Raw genomic sequence first — 20,234 nt, 5'->3', positions numbered from 1 at the left:
GTGTGTGTGTGTGCAGTGCCTATGGATGCCTGCTTGTGAGAAGCAGTATACTCCAAGGACAAGTTGTTGAAAATATGTCACTTAATCTGAGATTTAAAGAATGAATAGAACTATGGGTAATTTTTCTCTCTTTCCATTTTCCTTTTATATTGCTGTCAAGTTGTTTATACGATTAATAACAATCAAGCAGAGAAAAACGGGAGGAGATGAAGGCCGGTGCGCTCTGAGAGTACCAGGAACTCATAGGCCTGGAACCTGGAAATCCCGAGGTGGACCATTTAGAAAAGAATTCGCGGCTAATATCTCTCTTTTGTTTGGAAAACAAATTCATGACTGTGCGCCTTTATTCAGTAGCTGTATGGTGTTTGCCTACACAGGTTTCTATTATTACCAGTAAAATGATCTCTTACTAAGGCCGGGGATACGAGCCATGGCTACCTCCCTGCCCTGGAATCAGCCTGTCTAGGTGCAAACCCAGCTCCCTCGTGTACTGGCCACATGACCTTGCACAGGTCATTTGAGCTTCAATTTCTCATATTTGATTTGAGAATAATAGTAGTACCTGGTTCATACAGTTGTCAAGATAAAAGGAGATGATCTCTCTAAAAAGTACCTTGTACATTGCATATAGTAAATGTTCTATAAAAGTCCACAGCTGTCTCAACATCTGGGGAGAATCCTTTTCAGCCATGTCTTCTTGGAGCTACTGATGGGACCACTGTGGCCTAGTAGATGATTTTTTTAACCATGCAGTTTTTTGTTTTTTGAGATGGAGTCTCACTCTGTCCCCCAGGCTGGAGTGCAGTGGTGTGACCTCTGCTCACTGCAACCTCCACCTCCCGGGTTCAAGCAATTCTCCTGCCTCAGCCTCCTGAGTAGCTGTGACTACAGGTAGGTGCCACCACATGTGGTTACTTTTTTTGTATTTTTAGTAGAGACAGGGTTTCACCATGTTGGCCAGGATGGTCCCGATCTCCTGACCTCATGATCCGCCTGCCTCATGGCCTCCCAAAGTGCTGGGATTACAGGCGTGATCCACCACGCCTGGGCCGTGTATTTTAATAAAGATGGACCACAATACCCATATGTCCATCTCATCACTTCATCTTATTTTCAATTACCCAGGCTTACTCTTCTGGAAAGCAAAACTCCAAGCATATAGACGAGAAAATCAGTTCAGACCCTGTCTCCCAGTGGAGAGACGTAGCCTCCAGCTAAATCCTAGGACTTCTGATTTGAATTCCACTTCTTCTCCGACTATTTGATGCAATCTATTTAATGTCTTAATGTCATGGATGTGTTAATGAGTATTCATTTTGTGGCAAAAGCAGAATCGGAACTGCATTGTCCCCTACGATGAAACATCCACTCTAGACTGCTCCATAAAGGCAGGACTCAGAGGTCAAAATGATATAATATGCCTGGTTTCTGAGGGTCTCATGCTTCTCTCGTGGCTTCATCCTCAGTCTCCACATGGCTGAAAAAGCCTCCAACATCACCAGACCTACATTTCAAGAGACATTCTGTGCTCGATCCTGCCTTGGGGTCATGAGCCCATCCTTGATGGGATTATGACAATTAGCCAAGACCAGGTCACAAATCACCATCAACAAACTCCGTGGGGAAGGGTGTGGGTTCTCTGCTTGGTAATGAATAGATCACGTATTTCATCACGGTCCATCCCACCCACACTGAGCACAGAAGTGGGCCTGCCTCCACAGTGGTCATTCAAGATTCTGTTACCAGGCAAGCCAAGTCAACATTCATTCACTGACAAATATTATACCAAATGGGTCAACATAGCAATAAAGCTTCAGTAACAGTCAGGAAGTAGCCGTTACTGGATAATAGAGGAGAAAATTATTTTCTGGCTGAGAGCTACACATGGATCTCTCATTTTCAAATCACAAGAATGTAGTAAAACAGACTTCAAGGATCACATCACAAGATGCCCACAATTTCTTTCTTTCTTTTTTAATAGAGTGAGTCTCGCTGTGTCACCCAGGCTGGAGTGCAGTGGTACAATCTTGGCTTACTGCAACCTCCGCCTCCCGGGTTCTAGCAATTCTCTTGCCTCAGATTCCTGAGTAGCTGGGATTACAGGCACACACTGCTACACCTGGCTAATTTTTTTTTTTTGTATTTTAGTAGAGACAGGGTTTCATCGTATTACCCAGGCTGGTCTTGAACTCCTGAGCTCAGGCAATCCACCCTCCTTGGCCTCCCAAAGTGCTGGGACTACAGGCAGGAGCTGCCGTGCCTGGCCATGATGCCCACAATTTCTTAAACCAAGGGTTATCCTGTGCACATCTATCCTGACTGTGATGGACATAATCCCATCTTTCCTAGAGTAGTTAACTGAGAGGGTGGTCCACAGAGGACCATCATGATGGAGATGTCAGAGACAGTGGTGGCTAGGACCACCACGAAAAGTCGTCCAGCAGTCCTCTGATCCCATACTGGATCAGAGAAAAGTCCAAAGGGAGACAGACTAATTACCTCCTAATATTTGAAGGGCTGTCATGTGTGGGGGAAACATACTGTTAATTCTATATTTTATTTAGAGGTAACATTCCAACGAATGGATGGAAGTTAGCGGAAGGCAGGTTTTGGTTCAACGGTGGTATAGTGAATGCTTGTTCATTTTGCTCTCCAGCATGCATTCTTCCTTTTTCTGATAATGGTGCCCTGATTTTGTTCTTGGGAGACATTTCCTCCACTCTCATTGTGCGTAGTTTGAACGGCTTCCATACCCACCTTCAAGAAAGTAGCCTGTGATGGCGGTTTAGCCAGTCAGTTCAATGCATGCCCAGGCCACAGGCCCTGGTTGTTGGTGGCAGTCACTTTCTGTATCCCTCAGCCCACCTGTGGTTTCTGCCGAGCCAGGGTGCCCAGTTTCTTGGAATTTGTGTCGTGTTGCCTCTTAAGCTCCTAAAACAAACTTAGTGTAGAAGGGGAAACCTTCTCCAGCACATCAGTTAGATGTTTTATTGTGTTCTGCTTGGATCTCTTCAATTAGGAGATCCTGTGATGTTACCCTGGCAGCACCACAGCTCAAGCACCTGCTGTGTCTCCCTGCTTTGCTGCCTTGGGCCCTTATCCAAAGCCACTCCCCAACCCCAGCACATCCCATCTGAATTCAGCCCAAAGTGGGGAAGTGGAAGAAAGCAAATACCTCCAAAAATATTTTTTAACCAATGGAGACAGGAGATGGGGTGTCAATGAACCATCATCCTGTCCTTCTGGGGGGCATTCTACACAATTTCTGAGGGACCCCATTTGTTCACAGCCATAACCAGTTCTATTGTATCTTTTGACTTTCCGCCTTTCCCTGGGCTCACCTTCTACATTAACTACTTGTGCTCAAATCTCAATCTCAGGCTCTGTGGGTGAGTGGCAGGTGGCACCCAAAATAAGTCACTGGGAATTGATATGTCATCCAGTTTTGGCCAGCGAGAGAACAAAAACTCTCACAAATTAGAAGAGGGCCACTGGGGTGGTGTCATGAAAAAATGAGTCTGAATTTGCCAGAAACCACCAAGCAGATCCTGAGAATGAAGACAACTAGGAGGAAACACACTGAGATGACGCTTGGTGATATCTTTTGAGCCCTGAATCAAGCCTCACCTGAACCCCACTTAACCTGGAATCTTGAACATTATGTGACCCAGTACATTTCTCTTTTAGCTCAATTAACTTTAACAGGGAAAGATGGAAAGTGGAGGGATTTTTTCCCCTCCACTTTCAACCAAAACATTCTGAACTAAAACCACAAAGAAATAAGTTTCCAACCATTAATACTGCCTAGCTATCAATGAGGCTGCCTTGAAAAGTATTGAGCTTCCCAGAATTGAAGATATCCAAGCAGAATACATGAAAAACATCTATCTGATGTGATGGAGAAGGTTTCTCCTTCTACACTAAGTTTGTTTCAGGGGCTTAGGAGGCAAAACTACACAAATTCCAAAATCCATTTCAACTTTAATGTATCTGATTGACTAATAAAAATGAAGAAGTTGATTCAACAGCTCTCTAAGAGGTGACGAGTGACAGTGTTTCCTGCTTTCGTCTTACTCATCACACTCTGATATGGTTTGGCTCTGTGTCCCCACCCAAATCTCATGTTAAATTGTAATCCCCAATGTTGAGGGAGGGACTTGGTGGGAGGTCATGGGAGAGGATTTCCCCCCTGTTGCTCCTGTGACAGTGAGTGAGTTCTCACAAGATCTGGTTGTCTGAAAGTGTACAGCTCCTCCCCCTTCACTCTCTGTCTCTCCTCCTGGCCATATGAAAGTGTGCTTTCTTCCTCTTTGCCTTCTGTCATGATTATAAGTTTCCTGAGGCCTCCCCAGAAGCAGAAACCTGTATAGCCTGCAGAACCAGAAGCCAATTAAACCTTTTTTCTTAGTCTTGTACCAATGCAAAAACGGACTACTACACACTGCTTGCATAGTATTAACTAATCACATTTCATTGATTAATCATTGCTTCCCTGGCTATCTCCCAACTCTCTGGCAATTTGGATTGCTGATACTTGCTCAAAGCTTTTCAGAATTGCTTAAATGCTACATTCTCTACCTGTATCCGAGAGTTAACAAGACAATCAGCACACACAGCATTCATATCAAGCCCCAAAAAGAGATGTTCTCACTGAGGAGGAATCAGTCAATCCAAAGGCAGCAAGGAGGATTCACAGCTTTCTGGTTACTAAAATAATGACTGCTTTTACTCGGGGAAAGCCTAATTATTATCTTGATAGCAGAAGGTTCTGATGTGTTATGCTCAGGTTCACAGATCTCCTCTTCCCATCCCCAAAGACCTGCTCCCACAAGGCATGCTACATTAATATTTATTTTCTCTGAAACAGCATGCATTAACCAAATGAATAAGGCAGCAGGAAATAACTGGTCTCAGAATTTTTTTAATAATAAATAAATCAGCTTATTAATGGTGAAAATATACTAAGAGGCACTTGTTTTTAAGAGAGATGTTCCATCTTGCATACAGAAAGAGCTGTCTGGCATGGTTGGCAGGAACATATTACAGATGGGAGTGAAATCCCCATTGATGGCTGGATGGAGGGGTCCCCAGCCACTTTCGCCCCCCCACCCCACCCCACCATTTGGAAGGAGAGACCATAATACATACCATGCTCAGAGCTACGTAAATGAAAAAAAAGAAAGAGGAGAGAGGAGATAGCCCTTAACATTTTTGGCCCAAGGAAAGAAGCTTTTAATCAGAAAGCACTAATTCAGCCATGGTCAGCAGAAAGACAGTAAGAGACAGACTTACTGACTATTGCAAAATGTAATTGATTAGAGTTTCTGAGTCTTGTTCATTTTTTTAAATGTTCTATCTCTTAATATATTATGTATACAGTTTGCCAGCTGTATTTGTTCACTTTCTCTCAATTATCTGCATACATAAAATGTGACAAGGGCTGCTTTTCTTTTAATTTGCTTTTGTGATCAGATGAGTTTCAACCGTCAGGCGGTAGAATCATGAAATGTTTTCCTTTACACAAAGACCAGTGTTTCAGCAAACTCACAAATGGATAGGAACGTGCATATCACCTGTCTCTCTCCCTCACTCACTCTCCTCTGTCTCCCACCCCCCACCCTGCCCTGTTTTTCCATGCAATGGCTCTCTTTTCCTCTGGGCTGCTGGGAAAACGGACAACGGACAAGTCTGTAACACTCATCACAAGAACATGGAGAAGATGGGTGAGTGGCACTGGGTGAGCCCCAAGAAGATGATTCCCCCCCGATGCATCTGAGTTCTGCAAAGCCCCCACAGATGGGCAGCCAACCAGAAGCCCATCCCTCTTGCCAATTCTCCCACTGGAAAGTGGAGGATTCGGGGTGGAAATGAGGTAGGAGGCACGCGACAGTTTGGCCTTTCACGTCCCAAGTAATTAGGCCTGATGCTTGAAGAAATATCCCTGAACTTGGTTGATGGACAAGAAAAAGCTGGCATATTTGGGCTGAACTTTTAGGCTTGGCACAGTGTTCATGCCATAGGTGCCCGGGGACCGAGTGTCCGAGGGAAGGAAGAACACAGAGCTGGGTCCAAAGACCAAAAGTGTGTCCGGCTTCTCTGCTATCTGGCCTCCAACTAAATATTCCCTTTTTATACCTTCCTTTCCAGTACAAAGACCCATTCTACTGTGAAGGCACCTTCAACAAATTCGACTCCACAGATACGGTACCACGTGTGTCCCTGTGTGCTGGGCTCTGTTCTGAGCAGTAGGCTATCAAGATAAACAAAGAAAAACAGGTGCCTTTTAGGAAGCCTTGGTTGAGCAAGGGAAGTGGGTCCATAAATAAATAATTAGAGAACAAATGCATCCTCTTTATGGCTTGCTAGGCGTATGCTAAAATTCCCTTAAAGATAGAATGGCTTCTGTTTCGGAAATTCACGTCTCTCCAAAATTATACTTCTAGCACCAGGGCTTTATGAATCAAATTAATGATCAGATGGGTTGAAGAGTTGAAGATGAACACTGAGACTTCCTGATGCCATGATTAACGTGCCACATCTATTCTGGGGCTCTCTAAAGACAAAAAGACAATACAAAGTGAAGACAACTCTTTTTTTTTTTTTTTTTTTTGAGACGGAGTTTCACTCTTGTTACCCAGGCTGGAGTGCAATGGCGCGATCTCCGCTCACCGCAACCTCCGCCTCCTGGGTTCAGGCAATTCTCCTGCCTCAGCCTCCCAAGTAGCTGGAATTACAGGCACGTGCCACCATGCCCAGCTAATTTTTTGTATTTTTAGTAGAGATGGGGTTTCACCATGTTGACCAGGCTGGTCTCGATCTCTTGACCTCGTGATCCACCTGCCTCGGCCTCCCAAAGTGCTGGGATTACAGGCTTGAGCCACCGCGCCCGGCCTGAAGCGAACTCTTAAGGGCTGGAATACATCTCTCCTCACCCCACAAATTCATATGTTCAAGTCCTAACCCCCGGTACCTCAGACTATGACTAGATTTGCAGACAGGGGCTTTCAAGAGAAAATTAAGGTAAAAATGAGGCTGTTCAGCTGATCCCTAATCCAATATGACTGGTGTACTTATGAGAAGAGGAAATTCCTCATACAAAACAACCACAGGGGAACACAGAGGCAGCAGGAAGGCCGCCGTCTACAAGCTGAGGACAGAGACCACAGGAGAAACCGCTCCCCTGCCGGTGCCTTGAGCTTGGACTTCCAGCCTCCAGAACCAGGAGAAAATAAATTGTTATGGTTTAAGCCGCCCAGTCTTGGGAGGCTGAGGCAGGCAGATGAGGTCAGGAGATCCAGACCATCCTGGCCAACATGGTGAAACTCTGCCTCTACGAAAAATTCAAAAAAATTAGCCGGGCATGGTGGCACTAGTCCCAGCTACTCAGGAGGCTGAGGCAGTAGAATTGCTTGAACCTGGGAGGTGGAGGTTGCGGTGAGCAGAGACCGGGCTGCTGCACTCCAGCCTGGGTGACAGAGGGATACGGAAGGAAGGAAGGAAGGAAGGAAGGGAGGGAGGGAGGGAGGGAAGGTGGGAGGGAAAAGGAGGGAAGGAAGGGAAGAAAGGAAAGAAAGAAGAAAGGGAAGGGAGAGAAAGAAAGAAAACGAGAGGAAAGAAGGAAGAAGGGAGGGAGGGAGGAGGGAGGGAGGGAGGGAAGGAAGGAAGGAGGGAAGAGAGGGAGGGAGGGAGGAGCGAGGGAGGGAGGGAAGGAAGGAAGGAAGGGAGGAAGGAAGGAGCCCCCCAGTCTGTAGGATCACTATAGCAGTCCTAGCAAACGAACACAGCATGACTCCCTCTTCTCATGCCTCCTGTCCTGAAGCCAAGAGGCCGGAGAACTCATTGAGCACATCTTCCCCCTTGGCTGACCATAGAGAGACCTTCCGGCCAGCCTCAGGCACCAGCACCCCTTGGCAGCACTGTGTACCAAAGCACGAAATGGCGCAGTACCACTTTATACCCTGAGAAACTGCTTTGCCCCTCAGCACACAAAGGGAGCTCCTGCCCCCCTGCTGCTCCCAGACAGCTCCAAGCTCCCTGCCCTGCTGGCTCCCTTCACTGAGCTCTGCCTCACCTTAGACTTCTCTACTGCAGTCCCACTCAGCCTCCCGGGATCTTCAGATGTGACCCGTGGCATCATCTTGCAAACTCGGACTCTGGCTCCCTCCTGCCCTCAAACCCCATTCGATGTTGCCAGGAGCACTGGGTCCTCCCAGCATCGTGAGTGGACCCAGGGAGCTCACAACATTCACACACTTCCTCAAAGCTCTCCTCACTCCAGACAGAACGACTCCAGAAATGTGTCCGGCTTCTCTATTATCTGTCCTCCAACTCAACATTCGCTTTCAGGCACAAAGACCCGTTCAACCGTGAAGGCAACTTCAACAAAGTCAACTCCACAGATACGGTACCACGTGTGTCCCTACGTGCTGGATTCTGCTCTGAACAGTAGGCTACCAAGATACACAAGTAGTAGCCCACCCCATAAGCCAAGTGCCCAAGTCTCCTCTCTGCCAGGGTGTCCCTAGCATCTACTCAGAGCCTGGCACACCGTGTGGGCTTCATATACGTCTAGTGATCAAATTCGCAGACTGGATACGTACACAAAGAACAGCCTTTCTCTCTTAACCCCATGCATTCTTTCAGAGCAAGGCTCCTCAGTCAAGTGAAAGCATTTTAGATTTATCTAGAGCATAATCTCTTGTCAAGGATGATGGGGGAAGGTGAGAAGACCCCGGAGCCCTTCTGAGTGCTTACGGATATGGATGAAGGGGTAGCAGCCACTGCTAATTTCCCCTGAGTGAGTGGGAAATACCCTGTCACCATTAGCGTCAGATTTCCTGGCCTCCTGGCTTTACCACGGCTCCGGTGTTAACGTGAACCTTTATTTTTATGTTGTACAGAACACACACTCAGACAAAAAAAAAAAAAAAAAAAAAAAAAAAAAAAAAAAAACGGTAAAGGGGGATACTTTTTCTCAGCTATTGGAAAACATACACAGGCTTCACGGACCCCCATTACCAGTAAAATTGGTTTCAGATCTGGCATGTCCTATGTTAAACCGCTTCCTCATTCTTCTTTTTTATGTGCAGCTTTCACTGTGAAATCGTTTTTGTGTCTGGACAATGAAATTGAACTTGCCTAAAGGGCAAGGAACAACATATAATCATAAATTGAAAACTTTTCAGTTGGAAAGAGGTCACTGGAGGCAAAGAGATGGTGGGAGACTTTTGTTTTTTTCTGAGATGGAGGCTCACTCTGTCGCCCAGGCTGGGGTGCAGTGGTTAGATCTAGGCTCACTGCAACCTCTGCCGCCCGTGTTCAAGCGATTCTCCTGTCTTAGCCTCCTGAGTGACTGAGATCACAGACGCCCACCACCACACCTGGCTAATTTTTGTATTTTTACTAGAGATGAGGTTTCACCAGGCTGGCCAGGCTTGTCTTGAATGCCTGATCTCACGTGATCCGCTCACCTCAGCCTCCTAAAATTCTGGGATTACAGGTGTGAGCCACCGTGCCTGGCTGATGGTGGGAGACTTGTAAGATTTAGATAGCTGCATCATCCTTCTCCCAAAATCCAGCATGAGCAGTCCAGGGAGGAACATCAGACCAGGGGTTAGAAGACACAAGGTTGATTGACAACCCCACCCCTTCGAAGCTGTGTGACGTTGGAAAAACCACTTCACCTCTCTGATTTCCCTTATTGTGTTTTTATTTTTATTATATTTCTGCATTTGTAAAATAAAAGTGATATTTATGCCACGTCTCTCATTAGGTCATTGTAAAATTCAAATGAGGCCTTTGCTAAAATGCACCACTCTGTGCAAGTAAAGGAAGCATATCAGGAAAGAACAGCTAGAAGTTGGGTTGAGATTCCCGCTCTGCCAGTGAACGTTTCTGCGTCTGTGGACCTGAGGTGTCAATTTCTCCTTTTAGGCTTCAGTTTCTTCATCTGTTTGTTTGTTGTTTGTTTGTTTGTTTGTTTGTTTGTTTGTTTTGTTTGAGACAGAGTCTTGCTCGATCTCCAGGCACCAGGCTGGAGTGCAGTGGCACAATCTCAGCTCACTGCAACCTCCGCCTCCCGGGTTCAAGCAATTCTCCTGCCTCAGCCTCCTGAGCAGCTGGGACTACAGGCGCCTGCGCCACCACGCCCAGCTAATTTTTGTATTTTTTTGGTCGAGACGGAGTTTCACCATGTTGGCCAGGATGGTCTCCATCTCTTGACCTCGTGATCCGCCCACCTCGGCTTCCCAAAGTGCCAGTTTCTTCATCTTAAAATGTAGCCAATTAATTCAGCATCTAGGCAGGGGGTGGAGGGAGAGGGCTTCTGCCTTTATGATGCATGGAATACCAGGTGCCAGGCCTTTTCTTGTTGGAATTCTAGAGGAGGAGCCATCTATCTTTGGCTGCCTCACCTAGGGAAAATGAGAGAAAGGTCTTCATGCCTCACATGACTGAAAGTCCTGCCCTTTCCGGCTGCGACTGCATCCTAAGGAATCCCAGCTTCACTTGGCTCCACCGCACACACAGTCCACAGAGTGAGCAAAATCGGCTGCGTATATAAGCCATGTCATGCCACTGACTGGCCTGAAACCCTCAATGCTTAATATACCTCCCACTTACCACAACCCCTAAATTCCTTACTAGGGCCTCTAAGGCCAGTTAAGACCTGCCAATCCTGAAACCCCACCCAACCCCCCACACCACCCCTGCACCCCCACACCTCACTCACTCCACTGACCTAGGCTGCGGTGACACCTACCCTCCATGGTTCCTCTGATCTTTGTTGCCTGAAGGTAATGGCTCTCCAAACCTGCCCTGATCTTTATTGCCTGTGGGTTATGGTTCTTCCATGGATGCCTTTGTCCCTGCATTTCTTTTCTGTGACTGCTGTAAGAAGTCACCCCAAACTGGGTGACTTAACAGAAATTTACTATCTCCCAGTTCTGAAGACTGGAGTTGAAAAGTAAGGCTTCAGCAGGGCCTTGCTCCACCCAAGGGCTCCAGGGAACCATGGTCCCTTGCCCCTCCCAGCTTCTGGTGGCTTTGGCTTTCCCTGTGGCAGAGTCCCCAGCTCTCTGCCTCTGTCTTCACATTGCCCTCTCTTCTGTATCTGTGTATTCGCCCACTCAGTCTCCACTTATCACTGGATTTAAGCCCACCTGGACAATTCAAAGTGATTTCACCTTGAGATTCATTTTAATTACCTCTGCAAAGACCCTTTTCCAATCGAGGTCACTGTCACAGCTTCCTGGGAATGCTTGGATAGGACACGGACATATCTTTCTGTGGGCCACCATTGACCTACAAGCCCCATTGTTACACATTTTTGCTAAATCAGAAACGACATAGTCACAATCTGGAGGGGGCAGAGGGAGGATGGTGCTCCTGGCATCCAGTGGATAGAGGCCAGAGATGTTGCCAAACACAGGATGCACAGGATGACTCTCCACAAGAGAGGGTTATCCAGTCCCAAATGTCAACAGCACTGAGATAGAGAAGACCTGCCTTCCAGCTTTGGCACCTGCTGGTCCCTCTTCCTAGGAGACTAGCCTCACATGCCCCTGGATGACCCAATCTTGTTATTTTGGCCTCACCACGGGCATCCCATCACCCTATCCACTCGCTGCTGTGAAATGAAACCTGTGTTTCATTTCCCTCAGAGCTGCATCTCAATGGGAAGCTTGTTTGCTGTGTCTCCCTTTCTCCCCTCCCCAACGCTCCCCACCAACCACTGAAGACTGACTACAAGCTCCACGTGAAAGCTGGATTTTGTCTCTGTCTGAACTGTATCTCCACGTCAAGAACAGAGCAAATGCTCTGTGTGCACTTTCTGACTGGAAGAATGAATGAATGAACAAATCACTATCCCACAAGAGGGTGGGCCCCAGAGACACCGCCCACACCAAACATTGCCAGCACACTTGAGGGGTTTGAGGGGACTTCAGGAACTGAGAGAGACTATCAGTGAATATACCAAGATGTCCTTTGCCAGAGAGCTTAAGCGATAAATTAAAAAAAAAAAAAATCTTTCCTTCTTTTTCTGGTGAGTTTCAAAATGTGGGTTTCACCAGTGTCTATTCTGTGCCTAGGGTGGTGATAACAGATGTGATATTAACAGCGAAGCTGAAAGCAAGATCCCCAACTTTAACAACCCTGGACTGTGGTTAAGAAGATGAGAACCAACCCGGATAAAACAGTGCCTGGTTCGGTGCCAGGCTGAGTGAGGCTAGAGAGAGCAGGCAGCTAGGAAGGAATGGGTGGTGTGGCGAAGTCGTCATCACAGGGGCTTGCTTCGGCAGCAGATATTAAAATTAGAATGATACAGAGAAGATTAACACAGACCCCGTGTAAGAATGGCACACCAATTCATGAAGTGTCCCATGTTTGGCTCAGTCTTCACAAGTTCATTTCACTGTTAGCGGACTTGCCCCAAGGAAACAATGTGAGGCAAAGCAAAACAGATTGCACCAAATGTCTGAAATTGTGATTTTTCACTACAGAAACACTTACGTCAGGTGATTTATAATATAAGAAAGGACCAGTTACCTGTGGAAAGCATCTTGGAAATGGGGAGGAAGAAGTTGTCATAGAAAGGCAGACCCTGGCCTTGACTGGATCGGAATGGATGCAGTGGTGGTGGCGGTGGGGGGGGGGGGTCCTATTGGGAAGGAGCCTCCAAAGGACCAGCCACGCAATGGTCATCGCGGAGAGATGAAGGAAGAAGCCTGGGCCACTTGGGAGCTGGTGAAGAAAAGGGCCCAGGAGAGGGTGCCGGTGTGGATGGGTTTAGGTTGGATTCCATCACTTTCTGTCCTTGCTTACCAAGACCAGAGGTGTGTGTTTGGCCCATAGATAATACAGGCCCACCGGGGGCTTTTTAGTAAGGGAGGGCACCTCAGAAGTGATTTGGGAAGATTGATCTGAGAGAAATAGAATAGCCAGCAAGAAGGAGAGCTTGAAGGGAGGCTGCAGTCCGATTTGCGGGTGATTGCAGCCATCCAGGCATGAAATGGTTTACTCTATTGGTATTGCCTATTTATTTCATAAGGAGAAGCAGAAACCTCCTTCACTTTTCCATCCGTGCCTGTCCTGCTGCCCCTCCACTTCTCTGTGTCTGGAATCCTCGCTTAAAAACTCATTTGACTACACACCCGCTTGGGTGATTCTCTTCTCTACAACAACACAGTCATTTCCAGTGAGGAAACTGGAGTCACAGAGACACTGGGAAGGAACGGTCCCACGAAAGAGGCAGCAGAAGGTGCACACACATCAACAAGGCTGAGAGCTGATGGAGACAACCATCTCCCTGAAGCCTCAACATCCACATTGCTTGACTTGGTTGAAATCTGTGACCCCGACACAGCATGAATGCGGCTTAAAAAAAAAAAAAAAAAAAAAAAAGTCATGCCTGTGTGTGCGTTTCATCTTATCCATTCAAACAGCAGGTAGAATGCAGAAAAGTGGAGCTCCAGCCTCCACAGGGAAATGGCAATGAAAACACAACTATGGAATTGTTCCAGCAGAAAGAGGCTCTGGCTGCCCAAGTAGTGACATCGAAATATCGGTGGAAATTCCAGACAACAGCGGGTTTGATCTGTTACATACATTTCCAAGTAACTTTGACATCGTTTCTGGATTTTAAAATGCTCTCTGCCAACCACCCATTCCTCAGCTTTGCTATTGAATGACATCTTGCTTATCAAGTTATTTAAATCAAAGTAGGAAAAAACAGTATGTCACAGAGCAGTCGCCACACACAAAAAAAAACAAATGATAACGAACCCCAAGCTAGGTGTTTTAATCTAGTAGAACATAATATAGGTACATTTTTGTGCAAAAGCAAGGACAAAAATTTTAGATCTTAAGGCATGATGTTGTAGAAATCTACAGCAAATGGAAATAATGTATTTACAGATAAGACTTCAGAAGAACAATCTCTTTCAATGCGCACAGCTTAAAAGCAATAGACTGCATGGAGGATAAAAATGATCTGCTGGGTGCAATTAGCTCCTTTATAACCAGGAGGAAATTGCTTCTACTGTGGCTTAATAATAACAGGATATTCTTCTACCGTAACAGAATAGATAACATCAGCTCATCAACTGTGTGAGCTGGGTCAGGTGAACAACTATCTCGTCGAACCTCAGTTTCCCTAGTTGTCACATGGGAGTAGAATCTCACAGGATTGTGATGGGAACGAAATGGAATGATTCACACAGGAACTCTCTGTCAAAAAGCAGCGTTCTCATTCAAGGGGGCACTTCCGGATACAACAGAATCAAAAGCAGCTCCAGGCACAGAAGAGGTTATTGATTCCTTGGCCACAGGAGTGAAGTTCAAAGAAGAGTTGGGTTTTATTTAATTACTCAAGTTTTGCTCAAACACTTTACGGTTACCTTTGATGCCTCACTTTCTGCTGCACATCTCAAATTATTATAAATTCTTTTATTTCTTCTTTAAAACATATTCAGAATCTGACCACCTCTTGCCACCTCCACTGCTGGCACCAAGCTTTCATCATGTCTCACCTGGGTCTCCCTGTGCCCACATATCCCATCTACACCCATCGACAGCTGGCTCTTTCTCAGCCTCGGCCAGACCACGTCCCTCTTTTGCTCAGAATCCTGCAGGGGCCAGTCTTTTCTGAGATCTGGAATTACTTCTCTAGCCTCATCTTCCACTGAGTTCTGCACACTCGGTTCCAACCTTGCTGGCTCCCCTGCTGCTCCTTGAGCATACCAGGCACCTTCTGCTTCTGGGCCTTGCACGGGCTATTTCCTGCATCTGAAATGTTCTTTGCTCAGATATCCCTGTAAGGAACTCACTCACCTCTTCCAAGTCCTCTTCTCAAAGAGGCTCATTTTGGCCCCGCTATTGAAAACTGGAAACCCCTAACCCTGGTCTCGCTTCATTTGTGTATTTGTTCTTTTTCACAGAACTCATCACTTTCCAACATTACTTGTTATTTTTACTCCTTATTTTCTATGTTTTCACACACATACATAAGCATTTGAGTGCTCACATCATGAGGGAGGGATCTTTGGGCATCTTATTCGTGGATGTATTCCATAATGAACCCAAAGTAGGTCCTCCACAAATATTCTTGATTTTTTTAAAATTTATTTATTGCATTTTAGGTTTGGGGGTACATGTGAAGAACATGCAAGATTGTTGCATAGGTACACACATGGCAGCGTGATTTACTGCCTTCCTCCCCTTCACCTCTACAGTGATCAAAAGCTTGGATTCGTGATCCAGATTACCTGCATTTGAATCTGATTCTTCCAATTCCTGACTATAATTGTGGATACTTTACATAATTTCTCTGTGCCTGATTCTCTTCCTGTAAAATGAAACCCCCCTTCTATTGCAGTAATTCCTGTGGAATCATTGTTCCTTGCATTTCAGGTTGGTATATGGTAAACCAGAATATGGAGCTTCATTCACCATAGTGATGAGTTAGAAGAGGTTTCTAAGGAAAGGTCTGCATGTCACACCTCTCCCTGGTTAACCGTTTTCTAAATGCCTGCTAATAAATCTATACTCACATATGACATGCTGTATCAATTAAAATTCCTTGATGAAACAACATGGGTAAGCCAACTCAAATATCCATGATAGGCACAGCTTGACTTGAGGGATTCTCCCTCTCCCTCTCCTGATCCTGCTTCCTCTGGGTTGGGCAAAATCCTCAGTCAGCTCTTGCCTCATGGTGACAAGATGGCTGCTACAGCTCCAGACTAGACATCATCACAGGCTCTGGTCTAGTGGAAGAGCACAGAGTACCTTTGCAGGAATGCCCATCTGGGGCTCTTGCTCTGTTCTCCTTGGCTCCTAGGCCCATCCTTGACTCAATCACTGTAGTCTAAAAATATGATGCTCTGATCAGCTAAAACTTACATCAAATGCTCCCCAAGTCAGAGGTGAAGTCCCTCCCAGGGCACACAGACAGGGGGCTGGAGAAAGCAAGATCAGACACGGTTAGCAACAGAACAATGCATGGGTACCAGAAGCCAGAGATAGAACATGTCCACTGTTGTGAGAACGCTGCCGATCCCCTCCAAAGACTCTTCTCTCCTTAACTCCTTTAGGTTTCACAATCCAGTGAAGCATCCTTCCATAAGAATTCAAAGTTAGTTCTGTTTGGACCAGGGACCTCTGGACCCAGTGAAGGAAGACAGGTAAATCTACAATCTCCTGATGTTAAACATAACCTTGAGGTAAGATGAAACCCAAACCCTTGTAACAGAACTCCATATGTGATATGGTTTCGATTTGTGTCCCCACCCAAATATCATGTTCCATTGTAATACCCAGTGTTGGAGATGGGGCCTAGTGGGAGGTGATACGCTCATGGGGGCAGTTTCTCATGAATGGTTTAGCACCATCCCCTTGGTGCTGTTCTCATGATAGTGAATGAGTTCTCACGAGATCTCGTTGTTTAAAAAAGTACACAGCTCCTCCCTGCTCTCCCTTGCTCCTTCTCTGCCCATGTGAGATGCTGCGCCTCTTCACCTTCTGTCATGATTGTAAGTTTCCTGAGGCCTCCCCAGAAGCCAAGTAGATGCCAGCATCATGCTTCCTGTATAGCCTACAGAACCATGAGTCAATTAAACCTCTTTTTTATGTAAATTACCCAATGTCAGCTATTTTTTATAGCAATGCAAGAACGGACTAATACAATATGCACAGGAAGACAGCAGGTCCTTATGCTCTGTCTCCTGTACTTCCTAGTCTGGAGGAGTGTGAACAAGTTACTTACCCCATCTGTGCCTCAGTTTCCTTATATCTGAAATGGGCATCCTACTTTTTTCATACCAAACAGGGCTGCTGTGAAGATTAAATTGGGATCATACATATAAAGCCCTTTTAACAGTGCCTGGCACATGGCAAAGACTTGCTAAATGTTAACAATTATTACTGTCTTTGTTATTATTAGCAAGGGACCAGTAACCAACTTAGTATACTACTAAGCCTTGTGACAGGAGACAGATGTGTGCAGCATTATTTGGCCTGAGAGTCCTTTATATCTTCCCAAGAGGAATGTTTTCCTTGAGTGTCAGCTATTGAAACATTTGTAGACAGACTTCTCAGCACATTCCACACTGGGTTGGACTCTCCCTAGCTAAAGAGTTCATCCATCTAATCAGTAAATTGCTCTAGCCCTTGTCTGCTCCTAGCTAATAAAAAGAAGGCTGAGTTTATGGTGGTCTAAGATGAGCCACGTGGAAGATGGAAAAAGATTCATCCCTGAGGTCAATGGCCTGGAGACACTAGAGGAGTTCTAACCTTTGCTCCAATGGTGGTAACCCTGAAGACAAAAAGCACAGACACACCCGAGCAGCTGCAAACCCTTGCTGACCCTTAGCATCCAACAATGAATTGTCTAAGCAGGAAAAATAATTGCCCTGACACAATTGAATGAAGGCTCTTATCTGCCCAGAGCTTCTGGGCTGAGCTTATGACTCCTGATGAAAGTCTAGGGATGGGAAAGAAGGGCTCTCTGTCTCTCCAGTAAGGAAAAATCTGCGTGCTCCCCTATGCACCCATGGGCTGTATGGCCTTCTCATCATGAAAACCCACAAATAGCATGCAGGAAAGAAGACCTTTTGAAAAGGGGGTTGGAGCTGAATGTTTTTCATTGGCGACTCATCTTACCTAGTGTTTGTCTCTGAAAATCTTTCAGAATTCTAGCTTTAGCAAAGGAATTTGACAATGAAGCTTTCTAAGGCTGCCCAGCCAGGGCTACCTCTTGGGATACTCTGGCAAATCTAGAACAAACTGTTTTCCTGACAACCTGGTGAGAGAAGCCAAAAAACCAATCTGTCGCGCTCTTTTAAAACCTTTGGCAGTCTTGAGTCAAGTCACAGCTTAAATGTTTGGTCAGCAGACAACCCAATTCCACTAAGACATTCCTGGCTCTATCCCTAATTAATGTGGCAATCCACCGTGATTCAACTGATCCTCTGGCACTCAGTCTCCCCATCTGTAAAATGGGAAGATTCAACTAGATGAATTCTGAGATTTCCTCCTGGGTGGATATTCTCACAATGTTCTATTTCAAGGAAAGGGTTTGCAATGGAAGTCAGCACTGAAGGCAAAAATTGCCATAATACATGGTTTCCATTGCCTATACAGTGCCCTGGCCTTGGGTTTTGTTTATTCGGGCTTGTACATCAAATTTTATACACTCCAAAATTTGAGACTCGCTGAGCAAGACAAAGAAAGGAGTAAAAGAGATGGATTCAGGCTGGCATCCAGGCCTTCAAACCATCCTATCTTGAAAATAACTATCAAATCCCTGATGATGAAAAGGGGATGGGGGAAGAATGGATAATGTGTTCCTGCTTGATTGTAGGGTTTGATCTATTTTTGTTTTAAAAACCCTCTAGAGCCTTGGTCTCTACTAATAGATTTGTTTCTCTCTAAAAGGATTAAATAACATTTTATGTGTGAATAAAGTATTTAGCACAGAATCCAGAACTTGGTACTTAGGAATACATGTTGGATTTGAAACTAAATCTTGCCTTTTCACCATTTTTTGAGAAACCGTGAAGGAGAATGTGGTCACCACCTGTGAGCTGTCCTCCGAAGCTGGGTTTTCCCATGGTAACCCCACCATATAGCTGCCCCATGCAATGTCCTGGTCTGAAGTCCCCTGGCCCCTGGGTTTAGGTTCTAGAGGCAGTAGAATAGTGAGCAGTGTGACTGCAGCTGAGCTCCGACGCAGGAAACCTTTCTGTAAATAGCAAAGGGTGCTCGTCAACAGTGAATCATTAGCAACATCCACTGACCAGTGAAACCAGACTGGGCCCTCTCATTTGGGTAGTTCATGAGCTAAGATTTCAGTCCTCACCATGAGCCAGGCAGTGGTCAGTGATTTACCTGCACCAAGAACCCCTTACAGTGTGAGGCACACACCATCATCGTCACCAGTCTTGCTTGCTAGGGGAGGACATTGAAGATTAGAGAGGCCAAGAGACTTGGCCAGACTCACCCCATCACTAACTGGCAGATCTGAGATTCAGACCTGGGGTTATACCTGTCCTTAGAAGGGGCCCATCTTTCCTCTTACCTATCCACCCCTTGATTTCAGACTTGCTGAGCCAACCTCAGTGTGATGGTACTTGGAGGTGGGGCCTTTGGGTGGTGTATTAGTTCATTTTCATGCTGCTGATAAAGACACACTTGAGATCAGGAAGAAAAACAGGTTTTTAGGGACTTACAGTTCTATGTGGCTGGGGAGGCCTCACAATCATGGCGGGAGGTGAAAGGCATGTCTTACACAGTGGCAGACAAGAGAAGAAGCTCCCACAGGGAAAGTCCCCTTGGAAAAACCATCAGTTCCCATTAGACTTATTCACTATAACAGGAAGAGCATGGGAAAGACCTGCCCCCATGATTCAATTACCTCCCACTGGGTCCTTCCCACACACATGAGAATTCAAGATGAGATTTGGTTAGGGACACAGCCAAACCATATTATTCCACCCCGGCCCCTCCCAAATCTCATGTCCTCACATATCAAAACCAATCATGCCTTCCCAGCAGTTCCCCGATGTCTTAAAACTCATTTCAAGAATTAACTCAAAATCCACAGCCCAAAGTCTCATCCAAGACAAGGCAAGTCCCTTGCGTGTTTGAGCTTGTACAATCAAAAGCTAGTTAATTACTTCCTAGATACCATCCAGGCATATATACAGTCATTGAAAATAGGAGGAAATGACCCAAACAAAGGGGCTTTAGGCCCCACACAAGTCCAAAATCCAGCAGGGCAGTCAAATCTGAAAATTCCAAAATGATCTCCTTTGACTCCATGTCTCACATCAAGGTTACACTGATGAAAGAGATAGGTTGTTGTGGTCTTGGACATTGTGGCTTTGTAGTGTACAGCCTCCCTCCTGTCTGCTTTCACAAGCTGACTTTGAGTGTCTGTGGCTTTTCCAAGCATACAGTGGGATCTGTTGGTGGATCTACCATTCTGAGGTCTAGAGGACACTGATCCTCTTCTCATAGCTCCATTAGGCAGCGTCCCAGAAGGGATTCCATGTGGGGGCTCTGACCCCACATTTTCCTTCTGCACTGCCCTAACAGAGGTTCTCTGTGAGGACCCCGCTTCTGCAGCAAACTTCTGCTTGGACATCCAAGTGTTTCCAGACATCCTCTGAAATCTAGGCAGAGGTTCCCAAACCTCAACTCTTGACTTCTGTGTGCTGGCAGGCTCTATACCATGC

The 20,234-nt window shown here is 46.0% G+C and overlaps 1 protein-coding gene and 1 non-coding gene across 3 annotated transcripts in view; one reads left to right on the top strand and one right to left on the bottom strand.

Moving 5' to 3' along the window:
• KAZN (kazrin, periplakin interacting protein) overlaps positions 1-20,234 on the bottom strand; it is a 1,256,655-nt gene that overhangs the window by 1,009,646 nt on the left and 226,775 nt on the right. The window lies entirely within an intron of this gene.
• LOC120366174 (U6 spliceosomal RNA) lies at positions 12,286-12,388 on the top strand. Its single transcript, XR_005580920.1, has one exon. It is a non-coding gene; the product is annotated as a U6 spliceosomal RNA (small nuclear RNA).

This window comes from Saimiri boliviensis, chromosome 11 (genome assembly GCF_048565385.1).
Source record: "Saimiri boliviensis isolate mSaiBol1 chromosome 11, mSaiBol1.pri, whole genome shotgun sequence".
NCBI lineage: Eukaryota > Metazoa > Chordata > Mammalia > Primates > Cebidae > Saimiri > Saimiri boliviensis.
Note: the sequence above shows the minus strand (reverse complement) of the source record. Positions and strands in the feature narration are given on the sequence as shown.